This window comes from Maniola hyperantus, chromosome 1 (genome assembly GCF_902806685.2).
Source record: "Maniola hyperantus chromosome 1, iAphHyp1.2, whole genome shotgun sequence".
Lineage (NCBI taxonomy): Eukaryota > Metazoa > Arthropoda > Insecta > Lepidoptera > Nymphalidae > Maniola > Maniola hyperantus.
The window spans coordinates 11124186-11130185 of NC_048536.1; the positions used below are offsets into that span (position 1 = coordinate 11124186).

The following is a 6000-nucleotide window of genomic DNA, read 5'->3' on the forward strand; positions in this document are numbered from 1 at the left end:
TAGATTCAATTCAAAGTTAAAGAATTGTTCTAACGTTTAGAATATAATTTGAATGTTGCAATGAGTGAAAATTATAAAAATAGTAGTTATAATCCTAGTTTTAGACTAAAACATTATAATTATGTCGTTATGCTACGAAATAAGTTTAAAATCATTAAAAACAGCTAGTTTGTATCTTTAGCTTAAGTGATGCTTAAAACTGTAACAAAACAGAAAAATATGATTTAACCAGTACAGTGTACCTAACAATAATAAATTACCATTCTTTTTTACCTACTACATAATTACCTACCTATAAATTCTCTTTTATCCATTCGTTACAAAATAAAAGTTATAGTGAAATGTGTGAACTAAAGAGACTTTTCTCATTTGGATCATGGATAATTTAATTAAGAATTACTTAATTTTTTTCCAACTTAGTACAGTTACTCACACCACTGTGCATGCCTCGGCGTGTGTTTAAAGCGAGTGCGGTGAAATTAGGATACATTAAGGGAACAAGGTCAGCGCTCGGTCAGGGTGCGGTTGATACGGTTTTTACTTACAAAGAACTTGCGGTTACGCGTTTCCGTATGAATAAATTAGCAATTATCTTATGATAACTCCTCATAACGTAGGTTAGGTGTCCATGTACTTAAATGAGAAGTAATTTATATATTTTTTTCACGAAAATTTATTTTCATGTATAGAAACCGCTTATTATTAGATACTTATAAATGAAAACTTAATTTATCAAAATTAATGATATAAAAATATTTAAATAGGTAAATTTAAATTAATTTCGAAAGGAAAGTTATTTATTGTCTACTAATTCTACCTTAGCGCTTAAATTAATTCTAGCTTAAGTAATTAAAATAACGCACCTACTGATTCGTTATTAAAGTTTAACCTTGTTAACATTTTCGTGAATTAATCACCACATTCAGCATCATCATAAAGTCTCTCTAGCCCAGTGTTTCGAAATATAGCCTCGCGTGCAAGAGATTTTGGTTTGATTTATACTTAGATTGATAGGTATAAAAAACTGGCCAAGTGCGAGTCAAACTCGCGCACCGAGGGTTTCGGACTACAGTCGTTTTTTATCGACGTTTTCTTTTCGTTTATAAACAGTGATTATTTTTATAAGACTTAGATGATCGGAGATTTTTATAGTTATCACATTATATGCTAATTATTATTATAGATTACATAAACATTCGTTATTGCATAAGTCAGGACAGAGAAATGAAATATAACATACATATAGGTACCTACATATAATTACTACTTGTATAATCGTTATTATAATTAGCATAATAATTGAAGATCACCTAATATAATTAAATCATCGTTAGAAAGCAAAAGATTAAAAGCTCAGTCACCGCTCGCAGACTTAGTATCTAGATTCTAGACTAATTTATCTGATAGTGTGAGAACATCAAACTGATGATGTCTGGCGACGGCTAAGACCCAGTTAGGGTTGTAATACTCACATACTTACATTAATATACATAAAATTTATTTAATAAATTATAATCATCGATATAAATGACAAGATATGCCCAAGCGCACAAAATTTTTCACGGTTTTGGAACCAAATAAATCAGCGCCACCTCTTAGATACTAATGAACAACCCGTTTGAAATCCAGACGTCACTGAGGTTGCATTGGTGCTAAATAAACAGTTTAGGACCAACGAGTCGGTGCCATTTTGCTTGTTCAATGGCTCTGTCCTTACGAAGTAATATATAAGTCAATGATTATAATTGATTTGTTAAACGGAACAAGTAGGTACTTACTTTAAATAAAATATTTATAACCTAGATATCACGTACTCACTCTCTATAATTTTAGATATTGCATACATATTAGTAACCAAAGTATAAATACGTTATAAATCTATGTAAAATAAATACAGAAAATAATATTTCATTTATTTGTTTCGCTATTTTACGAATGACATATTTAAATACAGGTGTCAGCCCTAGAAGTAATCCTTGAATAATAAAGCTGGTAATAAATATCGCGCAGACGTTTATGAAAGTGATTTAACCCTTGTTTAACTAGATACCCGTTTTGATGGGAATCAAGAGGTGTTAATATAATCATCATCATCACTATCAACCGATAGACGTCCACTGCTGGACATAGGTCTCTTGTAGGAACTTCTGCACGCCACGGTCTTGCACCTCCTGAATCCAGCGGCTCCCTGCGACTTGTTTGATGTCGTCCGTCCACCTAGGACCTGGTGGGCCCTCCAACGCTGCGGTTTCCGTTGCGAGGTCAATGGTCACCATTCTGGGACCCCAACATTAATGTACCTAATATACTTAGATGAATTTTACCAAGTCATACCGTTTGATTAGATAGTAGATAGCTAATCGGACAGTGCATGAGGTGTTTTTTTATTCCATTACAAGAAGTTAGCCCTTGGCAGCGATTTGACGGTGGTAAAATATGATAATGCAGTTTAAAATGGTAGCGAGCTAACTTCGAATAATTTACTATTACTACGATATAAATATAGTTGTATATAAAAAATTGGATCAAATCATATTACATACCTACTAGCTTATGCCCACAACTTCATCCTCTTGGACTACACAAATTTCAAAACCCTATTTTACCCTTTAGGGGGGAATTTTCAAAAATCCTTTCTTAGCGGATGTCTACATAATAGTAGCTATCTGCATGCCGAATTTCAGCCCGACCCGTCAGTAGTTTGGGCTGTGCGTTGATAGATCAGTCAGTCAGTTAGTCAGCTTTTCCTTTAATACATTTAGATTATTAACGAAACAAAATGCATATAAGTATTATACCAAGAAATTCATTGCCTCCATAGCCATATCCTCTCCTACACTGCGCAGCTATTTCAGGAGTCATCGTCAAACGGTATAGGTAGGTGCTTAAAAATATAGATTTTAGATTCTTAATATAGAGTTATAAAAGCAATAATCTTTAGAAAATAACGGAGGTAGGCAGATATTAAAACTAAAGTAACATCGTAAATAAAAATGTTTTTTGAGAATGTATGTCAAGAGTAAATAATACAATTTTGATCTCGAAACTGTTTTGCATAAGAATAGGCCCGAAATAATCAATAGTTGTGAAAATAAATGTACCTAATTTCCATAATACTCCTTTTATAATATAATATATCAATCTAAATAAATTGATCAAGTATGATAATAACAATGCCTACCTACTTATTGAAATAAAGCCAAGCTATGATAAGTATATAAGAATCTCATAAAAAGGGCAACCGCGAGTTTCTTACTGGTTCTTTCTTCTATTTACGAAGATCATTCTACCTACATTCTACATGGATTTTCACATTTTTTCGCAAGCTTTTAGAGAAAAGCGTTGTCATTTCAAGTGCACCTAAGTATCTTTATTATTATTAAGTTTCAGGCACTCTTTGCCCTCTATAGACACAGAGGAAGAAACAACCACCTATCGAAGGCTATTTGAAAGATTAGATTGGGGGGACATCATACCTACTCAGTTCTCACTTCTCACGAGGCCAAACTCTCTGTTTTTCTTCCACTATCTACTAAGTTGCATGAAACGATAAAGGTACAAGTAAGTTTCACTAGGTTGCCTTGACAAAAGCCACTTGGTAGCCTTTGCCAAAATAATGCTTATTAATAGAAACCCTTGTACAAAAACAAGACGGAATTAAATTCATAAATATGACTTAGTTTTCAAGTACACAGTTCTGTTTTGTTAATTTGGGAGAATACTTTTCATTCCTATCTTCTTATTTTTCCATAGATTTCCTATTCTGGCAATATCGTACTCTACGGTTCAAATAGGTACCTACCTCTAGGTAAAATAACGGGGTCCTAAGTTCACGATTTGCATGTCACAAATATAGACCTGATTGGAAACACGATAGTGTCTAATGAGGCGGATCTGGGAATCTTACGATAATATCATTCTAACTAGTACCTAACTAGTAACAACATTCCATTTTACGTGTTTTGACAATAAATTAGTTAATTGAATCCCGTGGGAACTCTTTTACTTTATGCGATAAAATGTAGCATATGTCCATCTCTGGAATTCAAGCTATCGCTGTGTCAAATTTTGTTAAAATAAGGCACAAAGATGGGCCGTATAAAGGAAAGGACAGACAGACACACTTTTGGATTTTATAATATTAGTATGAATCGGTAGAGATGGATGTAGGTCTAAATTCTAGTTTCGGATTAGGATCACCAGTTCGAGTCCACTTGCAATTGAACCGGAAGGTATTGATGCATGCGTCATCCAACTTTGCCGATTATATTAATGTACTCTGCCAATCTCCTACCCATATAGAATGCCTTATATACTGAAGTGACCGCAACGCATTGATTTAAACGGCTATACTCGTCACGAGTATCGGCTCCCACGATATGCAGATAAGATTGTGGTTGACTGATGCATAGGACAATGTAGTAATAGATAACGCCTAAAGTGAAACTACTTGGTTGGAATAATAGCTCATTTATTGAGATAAGTGTCCATTGAGCTACCTTTTCGGAGAAATGAATCGAGAGAAATATGGCATGTAATGCGCTATGAGTGCTCAAATATTTAATTGTCTAACTTAAAATGTATTCCATTTCAATAGTTATTCTTTCATATCCTTATCAATCATGCATTTATTATAATTGATGAATTCGTGCAAGTAACTTAGTGGCCCAGCGGTGTGTGGTGTTCACTGTTGTCGTATAAATGGACTGTGGAAGGTTTGATTTGGTAAAGGTTTTTTTTGTTGCGTCAGTTTGAAAACGTTTCTTCAATTGGCTTAGATAAGCTGGTGGTTGAAGGCTTAGGCAGAGACGGCAGGTTACCATCATGCGGGCTAATTCGTACCGCTAAGAATTTCAGAAGTTCAAAGCCGCGAAATGTATGCCGCGATGTATTGGTGCGCTCAAAACAAGTGATCCAATCTAAAGTTGCAACATGGCGATTTGCACAGGTCATCGATCTGAGATCTGTTTTTGTACAATGCGCAGTCATACCTACTACGCCTCGTGTTCAGATTGGACTACTTGTTTGTCGTGCACTATAATCTTACTAAGTATTTATATCTACCTAACCCCCTACCCCCCTAAGGGTAGGTACCCCTGTAAGATAGAGCGCACTTCCATTTTTGAAGTCAGTGTTAGTAGTCAAGTTATATCGCAGTAAAACGTGAATTTGTTTAAAAAAAACATTAGTTATTTAGTGAATAATTGTAATATTCTAATTTAATAGCAAAATTATTTTTTAATTAAACCGGTCCATTGAAATAATATTATAATAGGACCATTATATCTAATAAGCTTCGATTTGACATTTGAATAAGAGCTTTGAAGAAATCTCATTTCAACAATGATGAATTGCAGTCATTTAAATTTAAAGCGCATGTTGATGTTGCATTTAATATAATAGGATCTCAAGTGGTATCATCATTAAAACGGCGCTTCATCTACAAGTAGGTACCTATGGATTGCCATTACCTCTGCCTGATAGGAGTGGTCATCCTTCTATACTTACTTATTATTACATAATGTTATCATTATACATATACAACTCTCTAACACTATTTTACGTTACTTCTAAGCCCTTTAAAAATGTTACATAATCATAATATTTCAAAAGAAGTGCACACTTGGGTCCTCAGATGCTGAAATAGTGACCTTGAACCGGAAAGAGCAGCGTTGGAAGACCCCTCCAGCCCTCCACTAGACAGTGGACAGACGACATCGAATGAGTACGGTGCAGCGCTACAAAAGACCTATATTATGTCCATTGTCCAGCAATAAATGTCTATCAAGCATAGAGATTGTTGGGTACAAGAGGATATATTGAATTATAACAATATCTATCAAGTATTGTTGTCTAACAGGGATCTAGGTCCTACCTGTGAGACGACAATACTAGGCATATACCTACTTGTATAGGAATAGTCATACTAATACATTATCTACTTACTTACACCTATATAACTCTACCAATTATAACGCAGATAAAAATCAAGTAAAATCA

General features: G+C 34.2%; 1 long non-coding RNA gene across 1 annotated transcript in view; it reads right to left on the reverse strand.

The window, feature by feature from the left end:
* Positions 1-4938, reverse strand: part of LOC138402988 (uncharacterized) — a 320130-nt gene extending 315192 nt beyond the window's left edge. The window contains exon 1 of the long non-coding RNA XR_011237299.1: positions 4908-4938. This is a non-coding gene — a long non-coding RNA (uncharacterized lncRNA). The remainder of the gene's footprint in view (positions 1-4907) is intronic.
* Positions 4939-6000: the final 1062 nt, after the last annotated feature.